This window comes from Euprymna scolopes, chromosome 3 (genome assembly GCF_053919585.1).
Source record: "Euprymna scolopes isolate OS-2025 chromosome 3, ASM5391958v1, whole genome shotgun sequence".
Classification (NCBI taxonomy): domain Eukaryota; kingdom Metazoa; phylum Mollusca; class Cephalopoda; order Sepiida; family Sepiolidae; genus Euprymna; species Euprymna scolopes.
The window spans coordinates 146416580-146431894 of record NC_136484.1 but is presented as its reverse complement, the minus strand read 5'-3'; the positions used below and the strand labels follow the sequence as shown (position 1 = coordinate 146431894).

The following is a 15315-nucleotide window of genomic DNA, read 5'->3' as shown; positions in this document are numbered from 1 at the left end:
CTGGAATTATGGAGATCTTGAGATTTCAGTTTCTTTTCATATCGTACATAAGGCCTTGGTATTTTGTTATCTCCATCTCAGCTAAGTTAAGACCAGCATCATTAGGGACACTGACTTCACCAAGGGTCGCTACATTCTCCCTCTTGTCTCATCTTATTATATCAGGCTTAACAGCTATGTTTTCTAAGTACATAGCTGTAAGAATTTCATAGTCATAATTGACGGTGTATGATTTGTTTCCAATTGTTCTCTTTGATATATGCTTCCACAACTTGATACTACGCTGGATATGCAGCATTTTACAAATTTTTCAGGAGATATCTACACACTCCATTGTGTCATATTGTATAATCGCCATCCCCTAGCAGAACTTTATACCTGCATGCCAGGTGGCTCACACTCTACTACTGTGTAGAAGAAACTGCAATTGCTTTCATTCCTGAGAGTATTCATTTTCTTAAAAGCATTAGTCATCAAGTCTTGATCTCTGGCAGCCATTATTACCCCCCCCCCCTCATCATGGTGGAGTGATCTTCTCTTTAGCCAGTTTATAGAGCCTTCCTTATCCTAACATGTCTTGGGTCAATTTATCTAGAAAATACTTTGCATAATGTTGGTTGGGCTATTCTTCCAGTTATCTGTTATGTCCTCAGAACCTATACTCGTTATTACTGAGACCAAAGGATTGGTCATCAAGCATACGTGTATGAAATACATTTTGTTCCTTTCAGGATTGAGATTATCCAAATACTCATTGCCAAATACATTTATTTAGATGCATCAAGGATAGTCTTCACCACAGATTTAGAGTTCTGCATCATATCAGCTCAACAGCAACCCAATTTGACTTTGTAAGTGTCAAACCATCTCTTTGAAAGCTCTGTCCTATATAAAGGTTTTCCCTACTTTCTCTTGTTTCATACTGAGTTGTCTTCCCTATGGATTCCTATGAAAGTAAGCTGATCTCTTTTATAGAGATATCTAACTAATGAATCTAATTGTTGTCCCCCATTTTAATTTATTACTTAATGCATTTAAAAAAAAAAAAAAAAAAGGATAGTGAAGAGAATAATTAATTTTTTTTTTATTATTATCATTCAGAGACATTACTCTTTTTAAAGGTATATTTTTGGAATTTGATTGTTATAATTATTTTTTAATTAAAATATTTCAGTTTTTAGAAAATATATGAAATGATTCTGCTTATACTTTTTTGTCACGATTACAATTAATTGTAACTCAATATTTAAATGAAATGTTTAGAATATTTAAATATTTTATCAGAAAATTCAACAAAATATATACACAAACGGTAATCTGTTCAGAGGCAATAAATTATCACATATTAATATCTTTGCAACAATACATTTATATGCAACAACAAAAGACTAAAAATATTGGAAAACATTCTTAAAAAATATAATTTTAAAAATTATATGTGTATATATATATATATATATATATATATATATATATGCACACACAAAGAATATCCATTATAAGACTGGTAAAATTCCTCGAACAAACAGTTTTGCACCCCTTTACAAAAGCTAAAATCAAGATACGATATTAAACCTCATTCCTAGAATCCTTATTTTAATCAAAATTTGTTACATTATTTTGATTCTAGAAAATATATAAAATTTAAGACTTAAGCATAAGAAGTCTTAGAAAGAAACTGAAATTCAGGGAATCTTACTTAATTGGCGTCTAATGACAATGGGTAACATCTAAATATTTTAAATATGGAGTGTGCGCTCATATATTGCCCTTTAAAATACTACAGAGACATTGAAAGTTAAGGAATTTATATTAATTAACGATGAATACTTATTTAGTAAAATTTTAAAAAATTAGAAATACTGCTCCCACCCTCTTTTTAAGCTCCTTTTTATAAAACTAAATTCAATGAAATATAGCCCATGGTTGGACTCCTGTACACCTAGGAAAATTCATAATAATCAGATAATTAGAATGAATCCTGTATATACAAATATATAAACATATACACATGCCTCAGATATTCATTTGAAACAATGGACTTTTTTTTCTTTTAACTTGTGAAGCAACAAAAGTACCCCCAAAATAATAGTACTAAAATATGAGGTATGATATAATTTCTTTAAATAAAGACTCTGTAGAAATTATAACAGACACAGAGAAAAAAGTTGGAGGGAAAAATAGCTTACATCGTATAATTAGATAAAAAGTAAAACCATATCATTTACATATAACTGGCAAAGCTAATCGCATTACTTTGGGCTATATAAAAAAAAAGAAAAAAGAAAAAAATTAGTGTGTTGCATTTTTATATTAAAACCTCTATCTCTCACCGTCTCTTAATCTTTTGCTCTCTCCGACTGTTTCATTTTTATGTCCTATTTAACCCTATCTTTTCCTCCACTCAGCCCATTCCTCTCTTTTGCTTTAATACACTGTAATTCATTTACTATAACTATTCTTTTTAAATGTAATACTGTAATCTTATATTTATTGTTCCTGAACAACACCGATTAAAACACAATGAGATTCTTGATGTGAGGTAATTCTGATGAGTTATAAATTTCTTGAAATAAATAGTTTCTAGCAATTATAGCACACACTGAAAAACAAACATGAGGCAATAAATAGCTTTGATCATGCATTTAATTAGATAGAAATTAAAACCATATCCTTTATATATTCACAATTTATAATAGCACTAACCTGGGTGCCTGACGTTGGCCGGGTGTTTGGATGTGTTAAGAAAAAAATAATGGTAGTAGGTAGGCTCGAACCCGTACTGTGAAGGAGGAAAAGAATGTGATGTCTTTGCCATTGCGTCCATCACCAAACTGGAAGTCGCAAAGGTTTAATTAAGGCTAGTAAATCGAAAAGAGGGGATGACTTTCGAAAATATTGACGAAAAAAGCGGCCCCCGCCTTGTAAAAAAGTGCCCAGTTGAGGGTGAAGGAATTAATGTTTTTCGCTAATTTTTCAATATTTGTCGTCTGAAAGGTCGAGCTTCAAAACGATACCGATCTCATGAAAATCTGTAGCCTCTGTCGAAAGTTTTAGGCAGACAGGTGAGATTTATATTATACACTAGCGGGGGTGCCTGACGTTGCTCGAGTGTTTGGAAGTGTGTGGGGGGGAAGAAGTAAATCAAAACAAAATGGAAAATAAAGAATAAGCGAAGTAATAATCCTGTTTAAATATTATATATGAAAAAATAAACCGATGTTAAAACTTCTTAAAAAAAAAAAAAAAAAAAAAAAAAAATGGTAGTAGCAGGAGGGGGACAAGTGGAGAGGTAAAAAAAAAAAGTGGAAGTAGGCACCAAGCTTGACCTCGCGACACGAAGGTGAAAAGAAAGTAAAAAAAATCGTATTACTGATGCTCCATCCTACGACTGGAAGTTCGCAGCGTTGAAATTAAATAAATCAAACCGATATGACGATATGCTGATTTGCAAAAAAATTGCGATGCAAAAAAAATGACTCCTCCCTGTAGAAAACCGGCTAGTTGAGGGCGAAGTAATTAGTGTTTTGGGCCAATTTTTCAATATTTGTTGTCTAAAGGGTTGAGGTTTAAAATGATACCAGTTTGGTGAGGTACTATAGCCTCTGTCAAAAGTTTTTGCGAGACATACAAACACACACACATTTTGCCTTTTATATATATAGACTAGAGGGGGGGTTACCCGGCATTGCCCAGGTGTTTAGAGGTGTGTGTGGTTTTGGGTAATTCAAAACAAAAGAATAATAAAAAATCGTTGCCCAGGTGTTTACAAAAAAAGAGTTTTGGTAGGTAAGTAGGAAGGATCAAACCTGAAGCCTTGAGATAAAGTGTGAACAAAAAAAACGTGCGACCTTAACCGATCGGCCACAAAGAAAAAGTAACGGAAATATGTTTGAATTAATTTAAGTATTAAGAATTGGCAGGTGCCCGTAGTTAATGACTTAATTAGGTCAACTTTCACTGCGGGGCAGTTTTTTTATTTACTGCGGGGTAGTTTTTTTTTTTGTTTCCCCAAGATGTTGCAGAAGGGGGGGGCAGCTCCCCATAAAAAGGGGATTGTCCAAATGGCAATTGCTTGATATAAGGAGAAACTCTGCATTGATCAAAGCTGATTGCTTTTGGATGTTCCCAGTGCGATCGCGCCGGGAACTTAGTTTCGCTTTTATACGAAAAAGCAGAATCAACACGTTGCGATCCAAAATTGTGGAATATTTAGCTTTTCAAAGTCAGGCAAATTAAATAGACAGGAGGCCCTCGTTGTCAACGTGTAGATATTACGAATTACACGTGATATAAAAAGTTTTAAGGATGTGTGAGCTGAGCGAGAACTTAGCGGAAAAAAGCCTTTTGCGGACATACACAAAAAGCAAACATACATACGTACACATATTTTCATTTTTATATTTATAAACTAGCAGGGGTGCCCGGGTGTTTGTCAGTATGTGTGTGTGTGTGTGTGTAGGAAAAAAAAAAAGTGTTAATGGCAGGTAGTCTCAAACCTGAACACTTGAGGTGAAGATGGAAAAGAAAGTGAAAGAAAGTGTGGTATCTCACCGTGACGCTCAGAGGACAGACGAAGTGAGAACTGTTCAAATTAAACGATTATTAAGTTAAGTGAATGATTTCACACAGGTGCATAAATTTAATCAGGTCAAACATCACATTAAACTTTAGCTTAAAGCCAGTTAAGCTTGAAGCTTTCTGCGTATTTCTTTGTTTCCCCATGATGGTAGGGAAAACCAGTTCCCTACAAAAAGGGGAGTGCCCAAATGAATACCAATGATCTGATATGGAGGGGTTTCCCGGCATTGATCAAAGCTTATTGCTTTTCTGGACGTTTCTGGCAAGAGTACCAGCGAATCATATTTTCTTTCGCTTTATTTATACGAAAAACACGAACAAACACGTGAGAAGACAGAATAGCAGGAATTTTATAAAATAAAAGTAACTCAAATAAAAGATAGAGATGACCTCCTTTTGTAAATCGGAGCTACGAGGGGTGTGCAATAAGTAATGCCCCTGACCCACTTCCCATAGCAGTAGAGCAACAAAACTTGGCACAGTTATTAGTCTTTCTCTACATAGGAACCATCCAGAGTTATGCATTTCTCCCATCGTTTGATGCAGCTCTGCAGACCGTTTTTGTAGAACACCCCAGATTGGTCCTCCAATCACGACGTGACTCCAGAAATCAAGGCTGCATCATCTGGGAAACGCTTTCCTTTCAAAAACTTCATGGCTGGGAAGAGGTGAAAGTCAAAGGGTATAAGGCCAGGAGAGTAGGGAAGATGGGGAAGGATTTCATAACCACACGTCCGTGCTTCTGATCTGGTGACATGCGAGTTGTGGACCGGAGCGTTGTCCTGCAGGAGGAGGGTACCTTTGCTGATCTTGCCCACCTCTTGATTTTGATAGTTTCCCTTGATTTCCTCAAAAGTGAAGCATAATAGGATCCTGTAATTGTGGTACCCTTTGTCAGGAAATCTGTCATCACTACTCCGTCCTGGTCCCAGAAGACTGTGAGCATGACCTTGCTTTCTTTGGAGGTGGTGAGTCCAAGTGCTTCCACTGCATTGACTGGGCTTTGGTCTCTGGATCATAGTGATGGACCCAGGTTTCATCCTGTGTAATCAGTCTTTTGAAAAACTTTGACTCATCTTCTTGGCACATCTCCAAATTCATCCTCAAACACTCAACGCGTTCTCACTTCTGGAATGGTGTGAACAATCTGGGAATCCATCTGGCAGACACCTTATGTACATGCAAATGGTCATTAATGATAATTTCCACAGATCCTGTACCCATCTTAATATCATCAATGGCAGAAGGGGGGGGGGGTCAGGTCTGGGAGCTGTTTCCACAGACTTCCGGCCATGTTTGAATTCACGATGCCAGCATCTTACAAGATCGTATGATAGGGCATTATCACCATAAGTTTCATTCATTTCATCAAAAGTCTCCTGTGCTGTGCATCCTTTCAAATAAAAAAACCGGATCACTGCTCGACATTCAACAGGCTCCATTTCATACCTGACTCAGTTCAAACACCTATAAAACAGAAACCACAATTAGTTCAGAGCTGTAATTTTCCACATAAACAGTAGAGATATAAATCATTGCACATGCAAAATTTCAGCTAGACCAGACAACTGGAAGTGGGTCAGGGGCATTACTTATTACACACCCCTAGTATTATAATCTAGCGAGTATATAAAAAGTTGTAAGAAATGGTATCCCCCACCCCTGAAAAGCTTTTGCCGGACATACAAAAAAAGCGCACAGACAAACACACATTTTCACTTTTATATTATAGACTAGCGGGGGTACCTGGCGTTCCCCGAGTGTTTGTCGGTGTGTGTGTGTGTGTGTGTAGGGGGAAAAAAAAGTGTGTAAGCAGGTAGGTTTGAACCCGAAGCTTTGAGGCAAAGGCGGAAAAGAAAATGAAAGAAAATACATGTTACCGCGACGCTAAGAGGGCAGTGGAAGTGAGAATGGTTTAAATTAAACGATTAAAAAGTTAAATGAATGAGTTGAGACAGGTGCATAAACGTCATGCACTTAAATTTGGCTGCAAGCCAGTTAAGCTTGAAGCTTTCTACGTAGCTCCCTCATAAAAGGGGAGTGTCCAAATGAATAGCAATCGTCTGATAGGATGGGGTTTCCCCACATTGATCAAAGCTCATTGATCTTTGGACATCCCTGGCTGGAAAGCCAAGGAACTGATTTTGTTTCACTTAGTTTCACTTTATTTATACTAAAAAGCCGAACAGCTTGAAAATTACTGCTATTCTCTTGCGAGAAGACAGAATAGGGGTAATTTTATAAAATAAAGTTGCTTAAGTAAAAGATAGAGACGACCTTTTGTAAATCAGAGATATTATAATCGAGGGAGTATATAAAAAGTTGTAAGAAATGGTACCCTCCCCCTCACCCCGAAAAAAAGCCTTTGCCGGACATACAAAAAAGCGCACACACAAACACACATTTTCGCTTTTATATTATATATATAGATGACATAAATTCAAATAGTTTTTATAAAAAGATTTGTAAACAAATAATTAAAAGTGAGCATTATCAAATAAACTTAATTCTTACTTATATTTTATTTTCAACACTTTAAGATATTCTTATTCATAAAACATAAGCAAAAAAAAAAAATAAATTGAGAAAAAAAAATTCTTAATGTGATTATATCTTAATGCACTGCTAATTTATTTTAATCCATATCTAAAGTCTATATTAATCTTTTAAATAAAAGAAATTAGAACATGAGGATATACAAACATAAGTACACAACCATGTGTGCATAATCTCATGTTATAATTCAACTACATCTAAGAGAACTTTTCATTTTCTCTTTATTCTAAAGTGAATTTATAACTGAATTTCTACTTAGCTTAATTAAAGTTTTTATTCAATCGATATAAAAGAATAGAATTAATAATTATGATAATAAATATAGTAGGTGTTCAGCTGAGCTTCAATCTATGTTCCTCACCCCCTATATTTACAACAAGATCACATCTGAGTATAACTACTGTCAACAGTCCCTCCTCTTTCTCTCTCCACCTAAAACTAAACCAAACTTCCATGGACAGAATTTCTTTTCTAAAACTGTTCATCTGTAGAACACAATACTGCATGATGGTTTTCAAGTCTAATGTAAACAAATTTCTGTTGAACTGCCCTTTTAAATAATTAAATTTTCCCAATCATCACCATCATTACTGATCATCAAGGTATTGTCCCACTGTCCACCTGACACTCATTTAGTCTTTATCCTCAAGTGACCTTTGGTCTTTAAGTGGTGACCCCTTAGTAAAAAAATAAATGAATAAAATAATAAAATTGTAACACAGTGCATATGTAACGTGAAAAAATCAGCAGCAATTGTAGGGTAGCTGACTAGTAAAAATAATTAGCAGCAGCAGCAGCCATTTTAGCACATACGCAAATTAAACAACTGTGCACATGCAGATGTCACGGGAAGGAGGAAAAAAAAGTGATAGAGTAAACAAAGCGATCGGATGTGTTTTGACTCGCATGCATTGATAAAAAAAATGTGCCATGTGGTCAGTGATATGCGTTGTTGGAAATTACTAGAATAAATGCTTTTTGTATTCATTTAAAAAAGATGCTGAGTCATACATTTTTATGTTCTTCCTTGTTTGTTTATTCTTGCGACGCTATCAGACAATGTGTGGGTCCAAGTAGTTGAAATGTAATGACACTGTTACAGTTTAATGGTCACGTTACAAAATAACCAATAGCAATTGCTCATTAACTGTTACTATATTTAGTAAATCATAAATTACTTTAATCCATTTAGTTCTAAGATATCCAAATTTATTACTATCGAGTTGAAACGTTGTACAATGACTAAAAAATGGGTTAGAATACACAAATTAAAAGGAAAAAGTTATTTTTTTTATTCAAAAAATGAAATATTGACTGTCCTATAAATCGGACACTGAGTACATGTGACATATCTTAGAAATCAAGAGGCTATATCTCTCTTCTACTTTGATATAAAGATCACTTTTTTGCGTGTGTAAGAGTTCATTCCCTATGAATTCTGAAATGGTTGAACTCATTTTTTTTTAAATTCCACACAAATGTATTTTATGTGTTTGTGAAAGTGTTCTAGATAGGCTTTGTATCAGAATATCTCTGATAAGTATCTAAAATTGATAATCGAAAAAATCTGATTAAAGAAGGAACAGTCAGATTTTGTCCAAAGTTACACAACCTAACATTACAAGTGCATTTAAGAAGTTTGATTATTGCACAAGCAAAAGGACCTAGCACATAAAATTAACAATATGTCCTTTGATAAGACAAGGGTGCATTCGAAATGAATGTTTCTATTTAGAGCACAGTTAAACCATGATATTTGACTTTTGCATTTTAAACTTTAATCAAGCCATTATATAAAAATAATTTTATACTAGGTTCTCTATAATGCAATGTAGACTACAACCTAAGTCACTGCAGAGAGGCATGTGAAGCTTCCTCTTGGTGCAATGCGGTTGGTCCCTGACTAGAGCAGGCAATCAATCTTGATTGAAAAATGGTCGATTTCACCAATTTCAATGACAAAAGTTTTTGAAGTGTTAAACATTCGTTGATCCTCATCCAATCTCGTGCAACGTTGGGCCTCTCTGCTAGTTCAAGATAAAATTTACACATTACAATAAGGAGCAAAGCAGTTCACACACAGAGTTACATTGCACTTTCAGCAATAAGTTAGTGGCTCACTATTGCAAGACTCATTTATATAAGTTCATGCATCATCGAACAAATAGAATTTTTAGCAAATTTCACAAGAATTTTAATGAGGGTTCCAACAACTTTTTGAGAGAAGCTGATGAGCATTGATGAATTTTAACCTATCTTCAGAGTAATTATGCAGTAAGCAATACTATATATTATCTTATGAATTTTAAAAACTAATTATTTGGTGTCTCTATTGATAGGAAACTGGACCTAATGGGTTAGAAGGAAGTCTATTAGAAATTAAATTAAATATGCTAAATGAGAAGTTCTGTTATTATGATTTATTTTAATATGTTTTTTTTTTTTTTACAAAGGCATCACCACATTATCAAGGCCCAGAGGCCACTCAAGGATAAGGGTTAAAGAGTGTACAGTAGAAATTGGTCAATATAGTAATCATTAGTAATGAAAATTTGGTAAATTTAATAACTTATATGGAACGGCTCATCAAGAACTTATTTACTTTAGACTTGAACACAACCATATTGTAGTCAGCCGGAAAGCAGGAAAACGGAAGACAATTCCACAGGCGTGCAGTTCTAAGAAAGAAGCTTTGTTCATGGAATCTACGTTTAGGTTTAGGCACAGATAAAGAGTGGGGGAAATTATTGATAGTGTTTACAGCTAGACGAGTGTTTCTTGTGAAAGTTTGGCGAGGGGGGACCATAGATTGAAGCTCAGTTGAACACTTTCCATGAAAATAACGATACATCAGAGACAAACTCGCAACATCTCTTCTGTGAGATAGAGGTTGCAAGGAGGAGAAAAGGACATCTCCTACGAGGCTACGAAGTCTATTTTGAACTCTATCAAGGCAGGACAAGTCCTTTCTAGCAGCTCCTGCCCAGATGTGGCAACAGTATTCCATCCTTGGACGTACCTGGCTCTTATATAGGTAGAGAATAGCATCAGCAGTGAGATATCTACTGGATCGATAGAAAGATCCCACCATTTTTCCAGTGGCCTTGGCAACAGATTTGATATACGTGTTCCATTTAAGATCAGGAGTAATGGTCAAGCCCAGAAGCTTGTCAAAACTTGAGGCCTCCTAAAGACGAGAGCCATTCATTTCAATTGATGACAAATGTGAATTAGAATGTTGATGATGTAAAGAGAGAAGCTTGGTTTTAGATGCATTAAAACTAACCAGCCACTCCTTTCCCCATTGTACTACGTGCTCAAGATCAGAGGAGAGAGAATTGGAGAGAACTTGGTCGTTTACTGTCTTAGATGTGGTACCATAAATGGTAGTGTCGTCAGCATAAATGTCTACAAATGATGTAAGGATATGATTTGGAAGATCATTAATGTAGATCAGGAAAAGAGTTGGGCCCAGGATGGATCCCTGAGGGACACCGGCATTAATACTGTGAGCTTCTGATTTTTGCCCCTCAACTACTACTCTTAAGAACCTATCAGAAAGAAATGATTTAATAATTGAGAAGACTTTTCCAGCTATACCATAGCTAGCGATCTTATGAAGTAAACCTTTATGCCATACCCTATCAAAGGCTTTAGATATGTCAAGAGCAATTGCCCTAGAAAGATTGCCACCGTCGAGAGATTTGCATGTATTAGCCATTCAAACAAAAAATTTTAAATGTTAATTGAATAACAAATTGTTTTGTGTACATTTGCAGAACTTAAAAATCTACTTCTAAATTTCATATTTTACAAATCTTTAAAAGTCTGTTCATCTTCTTAAGTCTAACTTTTATTATTTTCTCCAAGAAAATTTTATTAATAGAATTTCAGAAAACCATTTTTGTGTTTTTTATTGTTCTTGTGTAGACTGATACTAGTTTTTATTAATTAATAACTGAATAAATAAGCCTGTTGCCTTGAAGTTTACAACCCTTGCTGGCTTTACAAATTATTGATTGTAGACTTGTTTTATACATTTTTGGAGTAAACAAATAGAATATCTTTTTAAGGAAAACTTTATTGCATTGAATTATTTAAAGTCAAATAAAGAGAACTAAAAAAAATATACCAATATGATTTTATTACAGAATACATAAAGATTATTATTATATACTATGCATTTTAATGGAAGGTGCATCAATGAACTTCACTCCTGTACCCCCCCCCCCCCAATGTAAATACCCCCTGACAAGCAGCAAAATCCCACCCATAGATGCTGAAAAAGTATTTACTCTAACAATTTATTTACTTGAATTGCTAGATTTTGGAATTCCACCCTAGGTTCTTGCTACTAAATTCCCTAAATAGTAGCCCCCTACATCCGAGTGGAATTGTGCCTTGTTTGGGGCGAAATAGCGCAGAAAAAAAAAAAAAACTATATCCAATTGAATAAAAGAACATTTATTTAATTTTTATTTAAGTTTTTTTTTTTTTTACAAAAATAGATTTAGTCATTTCTGAATTTTTGAAATGAGGATTGGCTATTCGTATTATTTGGATTCATCAGACTACTGTTCTCATCTTGAGTGTGATTTTCACAACATTTTGGTCGTATAATCTCTGACCTTCTTGAGATGTATCTTGTTGAACTTAGGAATGTTTCTGTCGAACTCGGGAATTTGGACGGAACTTTGAGTGGAACCCTTTATTTACTTCACAGGGGCAGTGTGCTCTTGTACTGTCAGCCATGACTGGATAGAAGTCCTAAGTAATTTGCAATTGTATTTTTCGGTTGCCTGCACTGAAGATTGAACCTCCAACCTTCAGGTTATATCGACTGAAAATCAGAACAGTAGTTCGATGAATCCAATAACAGGAATAGATTTAGTGTTTTTAATTTGAATAAATTATATAATTCCAGAAATCAGATGTAAGAGTCTGAAAGAATTGCCAGATGCTAGGAAGGAGAGCTTCCAAACACTCAAAGTGGATAAAGTGGATTTTATCCATAAAAATAATGCCAGAAATAAAAAATATAGCAACATTTAATTTAAATCTTAATTGCTGGTCATTAAATCTTTCATTAAAAGGAGAAAATACAAAAATAGAAAAATGTTCAAAAAAGAAACTTGACAGATGGTATTTGACTTAAAACTGTGTCCACAAGGTGAGAATAAAAGAAATTACTGAGGAAAGAGAATGAAATAAAGTGGTATAGAGAAATAAATGTTTAAAGTGGAAATGTAATGACCACATTCATACATTCTGCTAAAGGCTGAAAATATTTCTCCAATTCAAATACTGAATTCTTTTTCTATTATTCATATAATGTCTAATTATATTGCACTACTGAATTACGTTATTTCAAACCAGTAGAACCCAGTTGAAATTTCATGTTTGCATACCTACCTTCTCTTCTTACAATACAAATGCAAAATCTTATATTAAATATATTTAATATATTAAAAAAAAATAAATAAAATGAACGTTTTTTTCATCTTTTAATTTGTCGATATATTGTAACAGTTAAAATAATTATAAAATAAATAATCTTTTCATATAGAACTGTATCTGTAATCTTACACACGTTTACATACATGTTAACATGTAGACATGTGGAACTCAACATGCAGCAGAAAGTTCAGATTTTCTCTCCTCTGATCTTGAACATGTGGTGCAATGGGGAAACAGATGACTGCTTAATTTGTAATGCATCTAAAACCAAGCTTCTATCTTTACGTCATCAACACTCTGATCCCTGTCTGGTATCAATTAAAATGAATGGCTCTCGTCTTGGGGAGGCTCCATGTTTTGACAAGCTTCTAGGTCTGACCTTTACTCCTGATTTGAGATAGAACATGTACATCAAATCCATTGCCAAGGCTACTGGAAAAATGGTGGGATCGTTCTACTGCTCCAGTAGATATCGCATTGCTGATGCAATTCTCTACCTGTATAAGAGCCAAGTACGTCCAAGGATGGAGTACTGTTGCCACATCTAAGCAGGTACTTCTAGAAAGACTTATCCTGCCTTGACAGAATTCAAAATAGACTTCGTAGCCTAGTGGAAGATGCCCTTTTCTTTTCCCTGCAACCTCTTTCCCACAGAAGTGGCATTACGAGCCTGTCTTCGCTTTATCATTATTTTCATGGCAAGTGTTCATCTGAGCTCAAATCTATGGTCACCCCTAGCCTGACTTTCATGAAAAATACTCATCTATCTGAAACTATTATCAATAATTTCCTCCACTCTTTATTTCTGCCTAAACCTAAATGTAGATTCCATAAACAAAGCTTCTTTCTTAGAAGTGCACACCTTTGGAAATCTCTTCCGTTTTCCTGTTTTCGAACTGACTACAATATGGTCATTTTCAAGTCCAATGTGAACAAGTTCTTGATGAGTCATCTCCTTAAGTAATCCAATTTATCAACTTTACACTACTAACGATTACTACAATATTTTTCCATTGACTATTGTACACTCATTAACCCTTATCCTCGAGTGGCCTCTGGACCTTGATAAGTAGTGACACCTTTGTAGAAAAAAAAAGGTTGCAAGGAACATAGGACAAGTAATAATTTGACTCCTTTTTTTCAGGTACTTTCTCAAATAAAACATGATCCTGTTCTTTCTCTCTGACCTCTTAAACGTTTTTGTCTGTGCACACATTTTTTTAAATAGTTTTTTTTTCTTTACCCTACTGTGACCTTCTCTTTGACCTCTTAAATGTTTTTGTCTGTCTGTGCACACATTTTCTTTTGTAGTTTTTTTTCGTTACTCTACTGTGGTATACTTCGCACGTGGATTGGCATTTGCATACACACATCCATGCTGTTACATACTAATTAGAGGTAAAATTTTTTAAATATACTAAGAATATGTTGTAAAACTGTTTAAGTGATAACAAAATTCAATTTATGATGGTTTATTAGATTTTAGAACAATTCATTTTAAAATGGGTGAAAATTTTAATTTTTTTTTTACAAACAGAAACTTTAACTTTTTCTTTGTTAGATTTTGCATTTTATCTCTGGCGATCAGAAAATCTCCCCTTTTCAAATGAGTATGAAATGTGATAATATACATACGAACATGAAATGACTTACTGTATTATTATATAGATTTCTCATTCTTAAAGTGTTATTATTAGTGAAACAAGCACAACAATGATTTTATTCATTATATATCAAATACAAATCATTAAATACAAAAGAACACAAAAAAAAAACTACTTAAATTTTTGATTCATCAAAATGACCCCCTTTGCTAACTATCACGGCTTCTTAACATTTTTTTTCCAGCAAAGGCTGAAGATAATTCTGACTTTTCAGTGTAGTTCATCCAACGAGAATCAAGTCCATTGATTGCATCAACCAAAACATCAGTTGAATATACATTTAAATTAAATATTTATTATCAAGAGACATATGTTTCATTATCACTAGCAATCATCAGTGTGGCTAAGTATAATTGTACCACCAGTTGCACAATTCAAATCCTGGATCAGAGTCACCATTGTCTCAAATTCAATATCTTTATCCATTCAGCTGTTGTGATAGCTATTTTAAAAAGGAGAATAGTCTATATTTATTTAAAAATAGTGGTAAAGACCATTCAATCTTCTCAAGAGAGAACTTTTCCATGCTTTACTTGAAGGGAGCTTAAAATAAATTTTTAGTTTTCATAAATATTTATGATGATTCACATTTCATGTTCACTAGCACTCATCAATGAAGCTATCTTTAACTGTACTGTACTAGCAAGTTTTGATTGTTAATAAAAAGATATTAAAAAATAAACTTGAATGCAAAAATAAATATGATAAAACGATAAAACCACGCAGCAAAAGCAACCATGAGCGTGAAAGGAAAAAGAACTGACATGACTTTCAGTATAAATTCATAAAAAAATATTTTAGTTATGGGAAATAATATTTTTTTCAAGTTCACCATATGAAACACAAGTGCAATTATTAATACAAAATTGATTTTATTTGATAAAAACATAATTTCACTCCTTCATGATACGCTTTATTCATTGTTTTTTTTTTTTATATAAAAATGGTAAACCAAACTTGAATATTCTAACATTCCAAATTTTTATTTTAATTATAAACTGCCACAAGGTTATTTATAAAAAACAAATTTAAGTAAAATAGAGTGCAGATTATAAAA

At 33.9% G+C, this 15315-nt stretch overlaps 1 protein-coding gene across 1 annotated transcript in view; it reads right to left on the bottom strand.

Moving 5' to 3' along the window:
* Nucleotides 1–15315, bottom strand: part of LOC145259709 (meiotic recombination protein SPO11-like) — a 1082117-nt gene that overhangs the window by 749465 nt on the left and 317337 nt on the right. The window lies entirely within an intron of this gene.